Source organism: Thalassophryne amazonica, chromosome 4, assembly GCF_902500255.1.
Source record: "Thalassophryne amazonica chromosome 4, fThaAma1.1, whole genome shotgun sequence".
NCBI classification, from domain to species: domain Eukaryota; kingdom Metazoa; phylum Chordata; class Actinopteri; order Batrachoidiformes; family Batrachoididae; genus Thalassophryne; species Thalassophryne amazonica.
This window is the reverse complement of record NC_047106.1, coordinates 36,740,884-36,759,583: the sequence shown is the minus strand read 5'-3', so window position 1 is coordinate 36,759,583 and position 18,700 is coordinate 36,740,884. Positions and strand designations below refer to the sequence as shown.

At 38.9% G+C, this 18,700-nt stretch overlaps 1 long non-coding RNA gene across 1 annotated transcript; it reads left to right on the top strand.

Moving 5' to 3' along the window:
* The first annotated feature begins 1,952 nt into the window (after positions 1-1,952).
* LOC117509142 lies at positions 1,953-17,467 on the top strand. Its single transcript, XR_004560265.1, has 3 exons — positions 1,953-2,223; positions 15,271-15,279; positions 17,457-17,467. It is a non-coding gene; the product is annotated as an uncharacterized LOC117509142 (long non-coding RNA).
* Positions 17,468-18,700: the final 1,233 nt, after the last annotated feature.

Below are 18,700 nucleotides of genomic sequence, written 5' to 3'. Positions count from 1 at the left end.
GAGCCTTTGTCATTCTGGTTATTCTTCTATCCATTTTGATGGTTGTTTTCTGTTTTCTTCCACACATCTCTGGTTTTTTTGTCCATTTTAAAGCATTGGAGATCATTGTAGATGAACAGCCTATAATTTTTTGCACATGCGTATAAGTTTTCCCCTCTCCAATCAACTTTTTAATCAAACTATGCTGTTCTTCCGAACAATGTCTTGAACGTCCCATTTTCCTCAGGCTTTCAAAGAGAAAAGCATGTTCAACAGGTGCTGGCTTCATCCTTAAATAGGGGACACCTGATTCACACCTGTTTGTTCCACAAAATTGACAAACTTGCCTTGCCTTACAATATAAAGCGCCTTGGGGCAACTGTTTGTTGTGATTTGGCGCTATATAAAAAAATTGATTGACTGATTGAAACTCACTGACTGAATGCCACACTACTATTATTGTGAACACCCCCTTTTCTACTTTTGGTCTTGTTGGATTTGTGAGAATCTACTGAATCTACTGGTACCTTGTTTCCCATGTAACAATAAGAAATATACTCAAAACCTGGATTAATCTTTTTAGTCACATAGCACTACTGTTATTCTGAACACTACTGTATAATTACCTGATCAGTTAAATGGATTTTTGTGTATTTCTAATTTAACTGGACATAAAAAACAGAAGAATGGAAAAACGTGTTGACTTAACTCTTTGTTGGAATGATATCATCAGAGGCATGTGGTGCATATCAACATTTTTGTACTTTTGTAACACTATGATGAAGGTAAATAAGAACGGTTGAAGTTAACCTATCAGAACGACTGAATACACTGAGATAAATCCAAATTCCCAGAGAGTGACTGAAACTCCTCTGTCCTCTGTTCAGCTCTCTCGGCTCACTTCATCTCTCTCACATACGCTTTGTATTTCCCACTACGCCACGACTGACACAAATGACATGCACATGCACACTCGCAGTCGCAGTGGTGCATATCGCGCAGCTCACTTGCAGCCACCCTGTATCCCACACACATTCTAGCACAAACACTTTCTGCCCTGACATCTCAAAGGCTCTCTTTGTCAAGTGTGTGAAACAGTACGGAGGTGTAAAGATGTAACCAGGAGGTTGTGTATTTGTGTTTTCATCCCAAGGTCATGTTTGTGTCACATTCCAGTGCAGTTTTGCAAATAAAACGACAGGACTCGCACTGATCAACACATGGACTTGGACTTTATTCTGAGTCCGGTGCGATTTTTCATACAATTGAAATTCTTAGTATTTGATGAGTATAGAAAATCCGTGACTACGTCAAATATATTCATATTGTATCACAGCACTTTACATGGTTCCATGCAATATCTGCTGAAGAGTACTGATGGAGAAGTACAGAGAAGGTCAGGAAATGTTGCGCTGTGTGTTTGTGGATTACAAAAACTTTATAATAGGGTGCCAAGAGAGGAATTGTGGTATTGTAGCAGAAGTTTGGAGTAGAAGAAATATATGTGAGGCTAGTGGCAGTATAGTGTAGCGTGGCCACATACTGAGAGTGGCGACAACTGGCGAGTTGTTTCCACTCTTCATTCCACACTGCGTTTCATGTGTGTATGCACAGAAACTCCAGTTGCACCTGTCTTATTGTAACTCCGCAGGGGTAATTTAGAGCTAGAAAACACACTAATGTCATTACATTTGCTAGTTTGTTTTAATATTTGCCACCAGCCACTTCATTAGGTACCCCTGTTCAATTGCTTAATACAAATAACTAAATCAGCCAATCACATGATAGCAACACATTCATTCAGGCATCTAGACGTGCTGAAGTTGACTTGCTGAAGTTCAAACCGAGCATCAGAATGGGGAAGAAACGGGATTTCGGTGACTTTGAAGGTGGCACGGTTGTTGGTGCCAGATGTTCTGGTCTGAGTATTTCAGAAACTGCTGATCTACTAGGATTTTCACACGCTACCATCTCTAGAGTTTACAGAGAATGGTCAGGAAAAGAGAGGTTATCCAGTGGGCAGCAGTTGTGTGGAGGAAAATGCCTTGTTGATGTCAGAGGTCAGAGGTGAACAGGCAGACTGGTTGAATGGGCGACTACGTGGATGCCATCATGTCAATACGTACCAACATCTCTGAAGAATGTTTCCAACACCTTGTTGAATCTATGCCTCAAAGAGTTAAGGCAGTTCTAAAGGTAAAAGGTGGTCCAACCCGATACTATCAAGGTGTACCTAGTAAAATGGTGGTGGCTGTATGTGATCATTGGACATTAAAACCTGGATGAAACAACAATCAAATCAAATGTTTTTCTTTGAGATTATTGCAAAAAATGTTGGCATAGATAGCAAAAAAAAAAAGTTGAAAATTGTTATTTTGTCTGAATTTGGAAAAAGCAAACCATTAATATGTACTTTTATTACATGGCTGCGATGGCATGCGGGCTCTGATTGGTTGATTTCTGGAGTGATATTTTCTCCTATCAGACTGGTTACCATGACAATCAGTCCAGAATGCGTATCCCATTCATTACAAACCAGAAAGCTAAAACCACATTTAGAAACACCAAGTCGGACATCAACTTTCTCCATAAATATCAAAACAGCATCAGAAAAAACACACAGATTGAAAGTTTACCAGCTAATGACTGTCTGTTAGCAAGTTTTTCATGGAGGGGAAATGACAAGTCTGACTATATGAGCCATCAGCAGCTTTCATAATCGGGCGATACCATACGGTCATGTGTTTATATAGCCATATAATAAACAAATTATTAACCTCTCTTGCTCAGTTAAAAATCCTTTCGTATTAGTTTACAAATGACACTTCATCCATAAATGATGAAAAGTTCATACCCAACGCCGGGTGGTGGAGGTGGTAGAAATGTTCTTGTGTTACTTAGAAATATGTCACATCTTGGAAAATAAAGATTATGTAACTTCTGGTTCACTGACATTATATAAAATCAACAACCGCCTTTGTTATGATCACTAGGCCAAACTATTGTGACTGCGCTTCGTCAGTTGCGCAACACACCGAAAGTCGTCATTTTACAAACTCAGGACACAATCACTGCTGTTTTACGATACACTGGAGGGAATAAAGGAAAGAAATAGCAGTAAGAGGGTACAGAAGGTACGACAGGTGAGGTCAAACAATGTCAAACTTTACAGTAAACACATTGTGTAAATATGTTTGTGTGCATGTGTCACTGCATTCTGGATACGGGCCCTGGAGACAGGTTAAAGGGTGTGTGCTGGAATTGCTTAAGTTTGTGAAAGGTGAGGTCTTACAACATCAGCTGGTGAAACCTGTTTCTAACAAATGGCAGGAAATGATGGACTCTGTGTGTATGTGTGTAGGTGTGCGCTCACATAAACATGGATACCAGAGGAACAAACCAAACATTTATATTTGTCAAAATGATGAAACAAAAATGACATAGTGTATGTATCAATCTGGGGGGAAAGAAGAAATCAACCCCTAATATGTGCATTTATTTTATTTTTTTATTTACAAAAATACTTTTGCTTTCTGTTAGCAGGGGTGGTGGCCAAGTGGTTAAAGTGCTTGGTTTCAGTGCAGAAGGTTCTGGGTTCAAATCCCACCCCTGCCACTTTTCTCCATGTAATGTGGAGTTGCGTCAGGAAGGGCATCCGGCGTAAAACCTGTGCCAATTCAACATGCAGATCCACCTTGGATTTGCTGTGGCGACCCCGAGTGCAAACAACGGAGCACCCGAAGGGTCTTTTTTTACTTTTGCTTTCTGTTATAGAGCCCAGGGCATTACCAACATTAGAGAGTAAAACATTTATAACACCGATACCTATATATCTGCTGATATACACATAAAAACTAGAGCGCCGTGCTCATAGAGTGCAAACTTCCAACAACACTAGATTCCATTTTAACAAATTTTTACCTTGGAAAAACTGTCAAGGTCAAAGTCCTGTTAGAAGTGGGTTTTCATAAGCTAAATTAGATGTGATCAAATGTCAGGAGTATGTACTTGAATCAACTTTTTTTTTTTTGTGGTGTTGTCAGGATTTTTTTTTTTTTTTTTCCAGATTTTTCAGTTTCAAATAATTTTCACAGAACATTGGTTATTTTTGCTATGCACAATTTGTCATTGTCACCTCTCGTCTTTAAATCTTACCTTAAAACATATTTGTTTTCTTTGGATTTTGACTAGGGGGTTGATGATTTTATTGTTTTAAAAACTTTTATCGTTGCCACTGTTATTTACCATCTGATTATTTATTTATTTATTCTTTGTACAGCACTCTTGGTCAACTTTGTTGTTTTTAAATGTGCTCTATAAATTAACTGGATTGGATTGGATTGGATTGCTTTTTGGCAGTTGGTTTCCGAGTAATAACTGGAAAATAGACAAACAGGCATAAAATTGGAACCTCCATCCAATTTTGGTGGTGTAGGTAAATCCATAACAGAAAAAGAGAATGACTGAGGGACCTTTGATAACAATATATTGCAAATTCTAATCCAATTACATTTTTCCACAAATCTGACTGGTTATTCATGTCAGGTCACAAAATATTGGACCGTTTCACATTTAATGTATTACTCTGTGCCCTGACTGGCCGTGCGCTCTGCTATGCAGATGTCAATAATGGTGCTGTTAGCTGAGAGCAAGAGAAAGTCGCGTACCGACGATGATGCTGAAATGGGTGAATTCAAGCGACCATACGAAAGTATTGATGTGGATTCTGATACAGAATTACCGTTTCACATTTGATGGACTTGATGAATTTTCACATTTGATTGATTACTCCACGTTCTGACCGCTGTTGGAACGGCGCTGCCTCGGCTCGAGCCTCACCGACTGAATTACCTACAGAAAAATAAACCATGCAAACAATAGAATTGGATTAGAATAGGAATAACTCCCATGTGTCGGATGATTTGCCGATGTTCATGCTGGATTACTGTCACAAATATCAGTTTTACCAGTGACGCATTTGCGCTCCCCACTGCACCCCCCAACACGCATGCCATGTATTGGTGGGGGGGGGGGGCAGCATGAAATGCACGCACACGTGTTGTGGGGAGAGCCGACACTGGCATGCCACATGTGTACTTGGCAACTTCACAACTTGTGGGGGGCACTTAGACAAATTTCACATCCAGCTCGAAAGTGATCGTCTGCAGAGTGTTTTTGTGCTGACAGCGTGAATGGCCACACATTTTCTTAGTGCAAAGCGAGCGGTGTTAGATGCACATGTGTGTCACCTGGAATTTGGCCGACACCTGCCATGAGAGGGATCGAATGGGCTCTCACAGGGCACTCTGTCTTTCAGCCGCTGGTGAGCACAAATAGTTGTAAGCAACAGGTGTACGAGGTGTTGGAGGCAGTAGCGACGTGTACGAGGCGTTGGAGGCAGCTCCGCTTTTTCACAATTGACAATTGATTGCAACATGATTAACAATGGATGGGAAAATGCTGAGTTACACAACTACCACAATTCAAACTTTGTTGCTAGTAATTATGTGCTCACAGCAGTCAATTATTGTTTCATAGGACTTGAACATTTAAATATATTCTCATTGAAACCGCACCTGTTGCTTTGGAATGTTTTTCAAAATGCCACAGTCATTTCCTGCAAGATTACAAAGCCTCATAGAAAAAATCTCTTGCAGCTCACTTTGGCTCTTCTAATGAAATTTACGCTGATATCCCGCTTAATCAATGACAGTTGCAGCTTATCAAGTCATGATTGGCTAATAATCAACTTCAGCTGAACAACAGTCACTTAGCTTTTCACCCAGGCCTGTATTTAATGGTAGTATTACTCATTTCTCTGTAATGTTTAGTTGCTTTGCTTACACATCTTTTGGGGGACTGGACAGAGGTTTGTTAGATAATATCTGTGCTAATTATTTTATGTTAGCTATTAAGTATTTGTGTTATTTGTTTGGATGTTCTCAGAAATATAAGTTAAGTTTTACTTTATCATGTGTCCAAGTCTCAGACATAGGGAGATCTCCCCCCTCTTGATGAGAGCCAGTAACATTAGAAATGTGAGACTCAACTACACCCATGTTAACACCCACAATGTATAAAAGGTGTTGTATGACTCATTTTAGAGGCCTTTCACAGGATGGACACTGTCTGTGAGGATCCCAGGCCTGGTTTCTAACGTGACCTCGAATAAACTCAAAATGAGAAATACAGTGGTTTGGTTTTTGGTAAGGGGCAGAATCTTACATAAAAGAACCAGGTAGAAATAACAGGTTCTCATAATGTTTTACTTTTTGTGTGGGCATTAAAAATTATTACCCGCTTATTTTCTCAATAATTGTGGATTAACTGGAGCTATTGAATCAAGCCACTGATAGCTGCTAAAAGTGCTCATGTTGTTAGCATACAACATTTAATAAGATGAAAATGTTGCTCAATGCAAATATTACACCACAGATGTCTTAGATGATCTGTGAGGAGAATTAACCACACAACAAGCCTTAATATTACAGATATTTGTAATAAAATGCTCAAGAGACAGACATGGTCCTCTCCAGCAGCTTGCCTGAGCTCTTTTTCAGAGAGCTGTCACTCAAATCGGCCACGCCCCTATTTATGCATAACTTTATGTCTTAAAATGTCTTAAGCTAAGATGTTAGAAAAAATTTTTATTTTCATTTTGAAATTTTTTAATTTTCATTTAGACACCAAAACAGTTTCTTGTCACAGGCTGTAAACATGTTCTCTTTTTTCTCCTCTAAAGTTGGACATTATAAAATGGGCATCTATGGCAATGTCCCCACTTTTGGACGCAATCCAGTATATCCTAGAACTCAAAGCCATAAGCCTGCTTGGCACAGAGCAACATTTAACTCAAAAAGTTGCGAGAGGATGTTGATGAAATTTAGTGAGCCCATGGATAATGTCTGAGCAGATGAGAGCTTTTATTTTGAACTTGATCCAGAACACATTTTGGATCCAAAAGATGTTTTAAGCAAAATGTGATCTTTACAGAGGTATGCGGTCTCTGAGTGCCTTTTAGTTATGAATGCTGCCACAGCAAAGACATTTAATCATATTGAAGAGCTAAAAGGACCACGTACAGCTAATTAGTCAAAACAGCTGTTATGGTATAGATGACGATCATTGATTCAGAATGATGTGTACATAGGGTTTGGGGGAGGCTGTATGGCTGATTCATTCATCGCAATTGATGTGCAACATCTGGCAATCATAGAGTGATATAAGACAGACACATGTGCAACATGCCTGGAAGCGGCGGTACAGAGAGTTCTGTACAGACAGTTCTGTACAGGTCTTGAGAGCAGATGCTGGGACAAAGTGAAGCACTTGTTGAGCAATTTTAGCATTTCTGTGTTTTTGTTTCATCTGTATAAAAGTTGGTCTGTGCACTGACAATTTGCAGTGTCATTCACAATGACTGGTACAGTGCATCCAAAGAGTAGTTTACTTTTTAACTCAAACTTCTACACACTATACCCCATAATGACAATGTGAAAAAGTTTTTTTTTGAGATTTTTGCAAATTTATTAAAATAACAATAAAAAAGTAAGAAATCACATAACAGAATTAATTGAGGCTGTTACTGTTGCCAAAGGTGCATCAACAAAGTGTTGAGTAAAAGGTGTGAATACCTGTGTACATGGGATTTTTTAAAGTGTTTTATTTTTAATAAATTTGCAAAAAAAAAAAAAAAAAAAAAAACCCAAACAAACCATTTTTCATGTTGTCTTTACTGTTGTGTGGGCCGCCAGAAGAGGAGGTACTGCTGGCCCACCACCAGAGGGCGCCCTGCCTGAAGTGCGGGCTTCAGGCACGAGAGGGCGCTGCCGCCATGGACACAGCCGGGGGTGACAGCTGTCGCTCATTACCTCTTGACAGCTGTCACCCATCTACTCAACATCATCTCACTCCATAAAGACCAGACGTCATCTCCACCTCGTTGCCGAGATATCATACTTCATTGGAGGTAATATCCTCAGCCGTTTTGTAATTGCAATATTTGTATATTGTGAGTGTTTGCAGGAGTACCAGTTCCTCCGTCGGTGGAAGCTGTGAGAGCGCTGAAGGCACTCTTTTCCCCTGAGGACTCTACAGAACTCTGCAAGTTATTGAGTGAGAGGTGGAGGTGGCATTCCCACCGTTGTTGTTACTGGGTGTACACACACCCACACTTGACTGTCTTTGTTCTTCGCCAGCAGTACCAGATCCGACAGTCGGGGACGGTGATCACCTGGGAATTCGGGACTTGGCGGCTCCAGTATTCACCAGGTTCTGGGGCGGCGGAAATCGTGTGGTTCCGGCTCTTCTTAGGACAGACGTCTTCTATCCTCGAGCCTGCCCACACGTCACCTTTGTGTATTGACTGTTATGATATTCTGAGATTGTCTGTATGTTCGTTGTGCACATTCACAACATTAAATTGTTATATTTTGGCTCATCTATTGACCGTTCATTTGCGCCCCCTGTTGTGGGTCCGTGTCACTACACTTTCCCAACATTTACGGGGTTGTGTGAGTAGAATTTTGAGGGGAAAAAAAATGAATTCACTCCATATAGGAGTAAAGCTGTAAGATAACAAAATGCAGAAAAAGTGAAGCACTGTAAATACTTGTTGGATGCACTTCCCAAGACAGATACAGCTTACAAACGTGGATTTCTGGGTATATCTTCATAGTACTTTGCATACACACACGGAGACTCTCCCTGTGTTATTATATGAGCACATTTACTAATTCTTGCAGCTACAATATGTTTTAAGATTGTAACACACTTTTCATGGATACCTCCTGCAAACTTCTGTCTGTCTGGGAGGTTTGTAAGCTGAACTCTTCCTAAACTTTTTGGTGGATTTCAAAGAAACTTCACACAGTGACAGCAAACCATATGAAGATGTGCAGTAAGGAAAATGATTCTGGTCCAACAACTTCAAGGGGAGATAACGAGTTCTGTGTTTAATTCATGCAATGCACTGTATGATTTTGACATTGCAAGTGTAACTTCTTCGTTTTTGCCTGATGATGGCCTCTGGCTGAAATGTTGTTTGATTAAATTCACCTTGGTGTTGCAAGTGAGTGAGAGTTTTTTTGTTTGTTTTCTTGTTCAGCAGCCTAAGTGTAACTTCTAAAAACCATTTTATGGATTTCAATGAAAATTCACACAATGGCAGCACGCCAAATGACGACATGCATGAAGGAAAATAGTAGTCAATAGTCAATCAATTTATATAGCACCAAATCACAACAAACAGTTGCCCCAAGGTGCTTTATATTGTAAGGCAAGGCCATACAATAATTACGTAAAAACCCCAACGGTCAAAACGACCCCCTGTGAGCAAGCACTTGGCAACAGTGGGAAGGAAAAACTCCCTTTTAACAGGAAGAAACCTCCAGCAGAACCAGGCTCAGGGAGGGGCAGTCTTCTGCTGGGACTGATTGGGGCTGAGGGAGAGAACCAGGAAAAAGACATGCTGTGGAGGGGAGCAGAGATCAATCACTAATGATTAAATGCAGAGTGGTGCATACAGAGCAAAAAGAGTATTGTGCAGATGTCTTCAAGGGGCATAATTGGACTTTTTTTTAACACATCATGTTTGTGAATTACACCTACAAAGGTATCAGGTTGTGAGCTTGATCCTAAGGTCAAGCTTTGTTGTTTCCGTTGATTTTCTTGACACTGAATCAAACTGGTTAAAATATTTTAACACAATGTCATGCTACATATTTAATCATGCATTGTAAAACAACTGGCCCACTCATATGGGTACATCAATAATTCCTCTGGACTGATTGTTTTGACTGGTGGTTATAGTGGTGTACCATATTAGATAAGGGGCTCTGACTCACTGTCTTACTTATGTGACAAACACCGCGTGAAAAACAGGCCTGTGTGAGTGAGGTAAGAGGACGCCACTGAAAGACTGCGAGAGATGTACACACTTAAATACATGGTGAATCAATGAGGAATGTGCGCTATGAGCAGAGTTCACAACATAAGGCCAACAGCTGGGCCTCTTCATGCTGGTGCTTGACAAACTGAAAGGAGTGTTCATTCCTTTTACTGTCAGTGTAGGCTCAGCCCTGAACTTTCCAGCATTTTCTAAACAAAGATAATTCAAACACCCAGTGTTTCCTAGGAAACATTACAGCCAAGTTCATCTTCTGCCAAATGAATACAAACAAAAATTTACAACCACATCATTGTATTGGTAAGTTTATCAAGAAACACTCCGCAGTAACATAGAACAGCCACATAACTAGGCTTTTTTTAATAATGTAATTCTACATATTTTCAGAACATTAAATACTTCTAGCATCTTAAATGGGTCAACAAACCAGCCTTTTTGACTAACAAACCTGAAACCGATGTATTTCCTTCTGCTGTCTTCATATTTTCACGAACATTCCTTCAGTCCCTTAGCAAAAAGTAGTACACTTAAAGTTGATTTTATTAAGTATGCTTCAGTATAAGTATAGCAAGTATACTACAGATCGTGTACTGTTAGTATACTAGTAAGTACACAAATTTAATACATTTTCAGACTAAATTGGAATTTAGTCATTACACTAGAAGTCTTTCAGAAAGCGCTGTAACTAGGTTTAAGGATATGATTCCTTCTTTATGTTCTCTAATGCCATATACCAACACAGTGCAGAGTAGTTACCTAAACTCTGTAAGGGAGATAGAGTATCTCGTCAATAGTTTTACATCCTCATTGAAGACAACTTTGGATGTTGTAGCTCCTCTGAAAAAGAGAGCTTTAAATCAGAAGTGTCTGACTCCGTGGTATAACTCACAAACTCGTAGCTTAAAGCAGATAACCCGTAAGTTGGAGAGGAAATGGCGTCTCACTAATTTAGAAGATCTTCACTTAGCCTGGAAAAAGAGTCTGTTGCTCTATAAAAAAGCCCTCCGTAAAGCTAGGACATCTTTCTACTCATCACTAATTGAAGAAAATAAGAACAACCCCAGGTTTCTTTTCAGCACTGTAGCCAGGCTGACAAAGAGTCAGAGCTCTATTGAGCTGAGTATTCCATTAACTTTAACTAGTAATGACTTCATGACTTTCTTTGCTAACAAAATTTTAACTATTAGAGAAAAAATTACTCATAACCATCCCAAAGACATATCGTTATCTTTGGCTGCTTTCAGTGATGCCGGTATTTGGTTAGACTCTTTCTCTCAGATTGTTCTGTCTGAGTTATTTTCATTAGTTACTTCATCCAAACCATCAACATGTTTATTAGACCCCATTCCTACCAGGCTGCTCAAGGAAGCCCTACCATTATTTAATGCTTCGATCTTAAATATGAGCAATCTATCTTTGTTAGTTGGCTATGTACCACAGGCTTTTAAGGTGGCAGTAATTAAACCATTACTTAAAAAGCCATCACTTGACCCAGCTATCTTAGCTAATTATAGGCCAATCTCCAACCTTCCTTTTCTCTCAAAAATTCTTGAAAGGGTAGTTGTAAAACAGCTAACTGATCATCTGCAGAGGAATGGTCTATTTGAAGAGTTTCAGTCAGGTTTTAGAATTCATCATAGTACAGAAACAGCATTAGTGAAGGTTACAAATGATCTTCTTATGGCCTCGGACAGTGGACTCATCTCTGTGCTTGTTCTGTTAGACCTCAGTGCTGCTTTTGATACTGTTGACCATAAAATTTTATTACAGAGATTAGAGCATGCCATAGGCATTAAAGGCACTGCGCTGCGGTGGTTTGAATCATATTTGTCTAATAGATTACAATTTGTTCATGTAAATGGGGAATCTTCTTCACAGACTAAAGTTAATTATGGAGTTCCACAAGGTTCTGTGCTAGGACCAATTTTATTCACTTTATACATGCTTCCCTTAGGCAGTATTATTAGACGGTATTGCTTAAATTTTCATTGTTACGCAGATGATACCCAGCTTTATCTATCCATGAAGCCAGAGGACACACACCAATTAGCTAAACTGCAGGATTGTCTTACAGACATAAAGACATGGATGACCTCTAATTTCCTGCTTTTAAACTCAGATAAAACTGAAGTTATTGTACTTGGCCCCACAAATCTTAGAAACATGGTGTCTAACCAGATCCTTACTGTGGATGGCATTACCCTGACCTCTAGTAATACTGTGAGAAATCTTGGAGTCATTTTTGATCAGGATATGTCATTCAAAGCGCATATTAAACAAATATGTAGGACTGCTTTTTTGCATTTACGCAATATCTCTAAAATTAGAAAGGTCTTGTCTCAGAGTGATGCTGAAAAACTAATTCATGCATTTATTTCCTCTAGGCTGGACTATTGTAATTCATTATTATCAGGTTGTCCTAGAAGGAGAGAGCATATCTCACCCATATTGGCCTCTCTTCATTGGCTTCCTGTTAATTCTAGAATAGAATTTAAAATTCTTCCTCTTACTTATAAGGTTTTGAATAATCAGGTCCCATCTTATCTTAGGCACCTCGTAGTACCATATCACCCCAATAGAGCGCTTCGCTCTCAGACTGCAGGCTTACTTGTAGTTCCTAGGGTTTGTAAGAGTAGAATGGGAGGCAGAGCCTTCAGCTTTCAGGCTCCTCTCCTGTGGAACCAGCTCCCAATTCAGATCAGGGAGACAGACACCCTCTCTACTTTTAAGATTAGGCTTAAAACTTTCCTTTTTGCTAAAGCTTATAGTTAGGGCTGGATCAGGTGACCCTGAACCATCCCTTAGTTATGCTGCTATAGACGTAGACTGCTGGGGGGTTCCCATGATGCACTGTTTCTTTCTCTTTTTGCTCTGTATGCACCACTCTGCATTTAATCATTAGTGATCGATCTCTGCTCCCCTCCACAGCATGTCTTTTTCCTGGTTCTCTCCCTCAGCCCCAACCAGTCCCAGCAGAAGACTGCCCCTCCCTGAGCCTGGTTCTGCTGGAGGTTTCTTCCTGTTAAAAGGGAGTTTTTCCTTCCCACTGTAGCCAAGTGCTTGCTCACAGGGGGTCGTTTTGACCGTTGGGGTTTTACATAATTATTGTATGGCCTTGCCTTACAATATAAAGCGCCTTGGGGCAACTGTTTGTTGTGATTTGGCGCTATATAAAAAAATTGATTGATTGATTGATGTACACTTATCAATGTACTTGATATATCCCTCTCCTATGCTTAAAGTATACCACAAGTGCACTTATCGATATACTGCCATTGTACTAGTTGTATACTTTGAGTCCCTATTTTTAGTTTATTATTGTATACTTAAAGTATACTGTCATACACATCGGTTATTTCACTATTTTACTTTTTATACTTTAATTTTGCTTGGCATATTACTTGTAGATTACTATTTATATACTGATAATATACTCCTTTTAGTATTCTTAAAGTTTACTCATACTGTATGTACACAAGAGTGTGATACATTTAAAAAAATCACAAGACAGAATGTTGAAAACAAGTTTGATATATTTTCAAACATTTCAAAAAGAAAGACCTATGAAATCAAGTCCTTCCTTTGTGGAGAAAATTAAAGGAAAAAGTGCATGTAAAATGTAAACATAATGGTCTCTCCAAGATCAAGTCCTTATTTGTAAAAATGTAAACATAGCGTCTTCAGCTGAGAACTAAAGTCCTTCCTTGTCAAAAAAGGTAAAAGAAAAGTGCGAATCTTTGGAACCAAAAATAAATAACTACTTAGAAAAAAAAATCTGTACTTTTATGACTTCTTTGCAGTTACTTGAGTCAATGGCTTGACTTAGTATATCTTGCTCCAAGTGCATAATACGTGTTAGTACTTTGTGGCAGAAGGACATAAAAATATACTAAAGCATAAGTTTTAGTATTAAAGTATAAGTGTAAGCCTTAGTATTAATGTACTTAGACTTTTGTTTATACTTTTCAGTATAAACCAAGTATACTTCACTATACTATTCTTAATGTGACCGTGGGACCTTTATGGCCGGGACGGTGGTGGGATCGAACCCAGACGGCTCGCACTAAAGACCATTCCTCTACCAGGTCAGCCAAAGGGGAATCCCCCCCTTAGCCAAGCTAGTGGGAAAGTCTTTTCAATCAGGACCCGGGACCTTCATCCTGCTACATATCTCCCCACCATTTTTGACTTCGTCCCGAAGTCACAGGTGCATTTAAGCATGTTCTGTGACTACCCACATCCTGTTTGTGACGCCAGATTGTGACCGTAGGACCTTTATGGCCAGGATGGCGGTGGGATTGAACCCAGACGGCTCGCACTAAAGACCATTCCTCTACCAGGTCAGCCAAAGGGGAATTCCCCCATTAGCCAAGCTAGCGGGAATGTCTTTTCAATCAGGACCCGGGACTTTCATCCCGCTACATTAAGTATATAAAATATAGTTTATAAGAAGTCACATTCAGGTATACTTCCTCAATTTTAGTAAAAAATGAGTATACTCATAGTACACTTGAATAAACTTCTTTTTGCTAAGGGGTCTTTACAGGATTTGGTTAATGCTGTGATTATACTAGTGACAGAAAACACAGGGTTTCAACATTACAACTTTAAGATGAAGGTATTTCATAAAATCACAAACTACATAGCTGTTTGTCACCATATTACTCGATGAATACATATTAGCAACAAAATACATTTGTTGACAGTCAAATTTAACCCACTTATTTCTGAAGCAGATACATTCCTACTAGCAAAGCTAGCACTGAGAGACACTAACTAGGCTAAAGTAGCAAGCTAGCACCTAGCCCCAACGCTCTGCATTCCCTGCATTGGATAATTAATCTAAGTCATGTATATTCTTATATTAGTAGAATATGCAATGCCAAAGCGACTTATGTGACCCATCAAATTTCCATTCTATGAATTTGCTCTGACAGAATATCTCAGGATGGAAAACCTGATGTGAAGAAAAAAACCTGAGGCTAATTAAAAAGGGATAAATTGAGACTTATGAAAGTGAGACATTTAATTGAATTGCTAAATGAACGGTGCGATATTTATCGCAACAAAGCATTCAGGCAGTAAAACTGAAGTCACTACTTTACAGAATACAGATCGATGATTGATTGATGATGATTTACTGTCATTACAACAAGTGCAACAAAATTATCTTCACACCCAGTTACCTCGGAAATACAGCAATTAATCCATAATTATTACTGGTTGAACGTAATAATGGCACACATCCGAATTAAAACAACTGCACATATAAATTTGATTTGTTTATGTATGCTAAACATTGAAGCAGTCTGTCATCCGAATTGACATAAAGTGAGTGTAGGCTGCAGCTGTGCCGCGCGGCCTCCTGGAGTGACAAAGCGGAGGCCGGAGTGGTGCGGGGGTGGGGACAGAAACACAAAGGAAGGGTAGGGGTGGGGGTGTGTGCATGCGTCATGTGAGTTCATATCAGTCTCTGTCCGTGTGTGTGTCGAGTCTGTAGGGGAGGGCAAAATGAAGAGGGAGCCAAATGCTTCACCAAGGCCGTTGAAATCCTTCTGGAGGAAAAACAGCGGGGCATTTTGACCTTTGGTAGCTGATAAGGCCGCCATGTTTGGGTTAGGCAGAGAGACACAGAATTCCAACACGACCTCTCTTTAACCGTCCAGACCCAATTGTGAATATTCACTGGCCTCCAACATCAGTTCCTTTGCAGGGTAGACACATTGCTCCAAGATGGTTTCCACTTGCGTTTAAGTTCAAAAGTTAATGCCGTCTGAGATTGTACCGCCTTACCCACCTTGACACGCCAGCATTCCCTACATTGGATAATACACACAAAGTTGGTGACCATAACGTCTGTGTTCATAAAAAAGTGACATGAAACAAAAGCCCATAACTAATTTAGATGATAAATCCAAACCCCTTTGAACCCAATTCCCTATTATGTGCTTAGAATAGACAAACTTTCCATTGTAAAAACATATTGCACACAGCCTAAATTTATTTGGATTTGATTTTTACACAGTGTGCCTGGCATCCTTGAAAGGCACCTAATATCAGTAACAGATGAAAACACATGACTTCAACAGGAAAGAATTACAAAAAGACTTCAGAAATTTGATGGGATAAGTTACGGTTAACTTTCACTACTGTAGGGTTTTTGATTATTGCCTTGAATCAGTGTTGCTACAGTGCTGTTCTCCTCTTTTAGCTCTGAGAGCCAAACCCTGCCTTAGTCAGTTAATAATGTAGCTGTGGCTCATCGGACTTCCAAATATGTTGCTGAGCAGATCCACCGATCTCGCTTTCCTCATCTGCATTGTTATTTTCTTTATTGCAGCTGACACAGTTTCCACTCACTAAAAATATCGTAACCATCACAGAAGCAGGCTGAGCCACTGAAATGTAAACCTCTAAAAATACACGGGTGTCAAATGAAAGCATTCAATTATGTTGTGACACAGACATTTCTCCCAACATGGAAATGAAGTTTCTTGGTGAACCATCAACACATACATTATCAGTATTATACGCGAGATACTGGAGATTAGAACTAGATTATAGTGGGCAACCCAACACTCCAGACATAATCCTGTTTGTAGAAACGATGGGCCTCTTTCATGTGTAGTTTTGTAGACGAATTTCTTCTTAAAGCCGAATGTGAGTCAGGATTGTTCTTGTTTGGTTTGTTAAAATCCCAACGGAATCCTGAAAACAGTCAGTCCCAACTATGGCTGAACGGCTTGATAATGATAATGGATAATGTTTATGATTTTATGGAGTGAACTTGCTTTAAATCTATAAATGTGATTGATCAACGGTGTGCTTAACAGGCTATATAGGAAAAAAAAAATAATTTCATGGAACAATTTCAAGGAAAAAGTTAATTTCACTGAATAAAGACAACTGTTTGACCAATTTAAAGTAGTGCTTCAGATTCTACTGAATAAATTTCAAATGAATGAATAAAAAGTGCTTCACACTCTAATTAATTAGGTTGATTCATATTAACTTAACAAGTAACATTTATGTTACTTATGTAGATTCTTACTGGGAAAGTCTCATTTTCTGTAACCAATTGAAACAATTTCTTTAGGATTTCCTTTTTTTTCAGGGCAGTTTCATTGGTGAATGTGATATTTTGACATATGATTTGCAGAAATACTTACAATGAAAAAAGAGAATGTTTGAACCAACTTCAAAAAGTGTTACAATTTGTAAAAACCTGAATGAATCAAGCTGGTTCAAACATTCTCTTTTTTCAGTGTATTTATGAGATTTTGATTTGGTTATATTCATTAGTTACTTAGTTATTTTCTAGCGCCAGCTATTTTGGAAGTCTGCACCATAAAACATGAGCAGCTCATTTAATCACATGTGAAGTAATGTTTTTTAGGCATGATCTTACTGCTTTTAATGTATACATCTGTCAGGTTAGTGCTGTTGTTTCAGTCTGAATTCAGTATAAGATGAGGAAATTACTGTAAAGTTTCCAGCTATGATTGCATACTTTGTTTTCCACCACTTCATGGTTCATTTTCCCTCCTTGTAATGTTGCAGTGAGACAAAGTATGTGGGTGGCACAGAACCACAGAGACACCGTTACATGATGAGGACAGGTGCCATCAAAGAACTACCGTAAGTGACTCGCCGCCGCAGTCTCTTGATACGAAAATGCATCACTTTTCTTACATTATGTACCATTTACTGTGTATGTCTGCATGACAAAAATATTTACCACTCATGCTCAGTGTCATGCCTGCATTTACCGTATGTCTCAGTTCCTCTGTGTCATGTGCTGTGCACATTGAACACAAATTCAAAGACTCACTGAAGTACAGGGTTTTTTTTTTTTCCAAAAGTGGATGCTCACATGTACATTATGAGTGGAGTAGATGCAGCAAGGCCTCAGCTTTGTGAATCAAAAGGAAGATTACTCAGTTCCCAATGCTTAAAGGACTCATTTAGGCATAATGTTAAATACTAACATTAACGTTATTCACATTAAATAAACTGTTAGAATGGCCTAAGCATTGGGTCACCCCTTTGAGTCTGGTCTGCTTGAGATTTCTTCCTCAATATCATCAGAGGGAGTTTTTCCTTACCACTGTTGCCTGTGTGCTTGCTCTAGGTCTAGGGCTTGGTAAGGTTAGACCTTACTCATGTGAAACACCTCAAGGCAGCTTTATTGTGATTTGGGTGCTATATATAATGAAATGAATTGAAATTCAAAATTGAAATACGGCTATGGACGGCCTGTCCATAGATGGTCTGCAACACACTCTTGTGGATATTTTTTTAACGTCCGTTCCAGCGAAAAGGACATGCTTTAATTATGCAGGTATGATAGTTACACCTTTTGAAATACACAAATAGATTTACATACAAAAGTGGAGCAGAAAAGTTGTATGTCCTTGAAAAAAATAATTTTGGTTTTGAATGAATGAATGTTATTTAAACCACCTCTTACCTTAGCTGAGACAGGCCCTTAATTGGAGTAAGCACGTACAGAAAATGAAAGAATAAATAAATATTATTTAAACATTGGACAATTTGTTTTCATAAAGGGGCCCTGGGCAAAAATTTGTTGTTTTCATTGTTCTTTAATAAATGAAAAGCAAAGTAAAATTGTTTTTGTCTGCTTTGTTTCTGAATCAAAAATTGATCTGATCCATAATTAAAAACCAGGATCCAATTTCCTGATCTGTTGCACTCCAGCTTAATAAACAATTTATGACTATACAGATATATTGTTTTGTATATTTTTATTTCACAATTTAGACAGCTTCAATTTTTTTTTTTTTACAAATATGA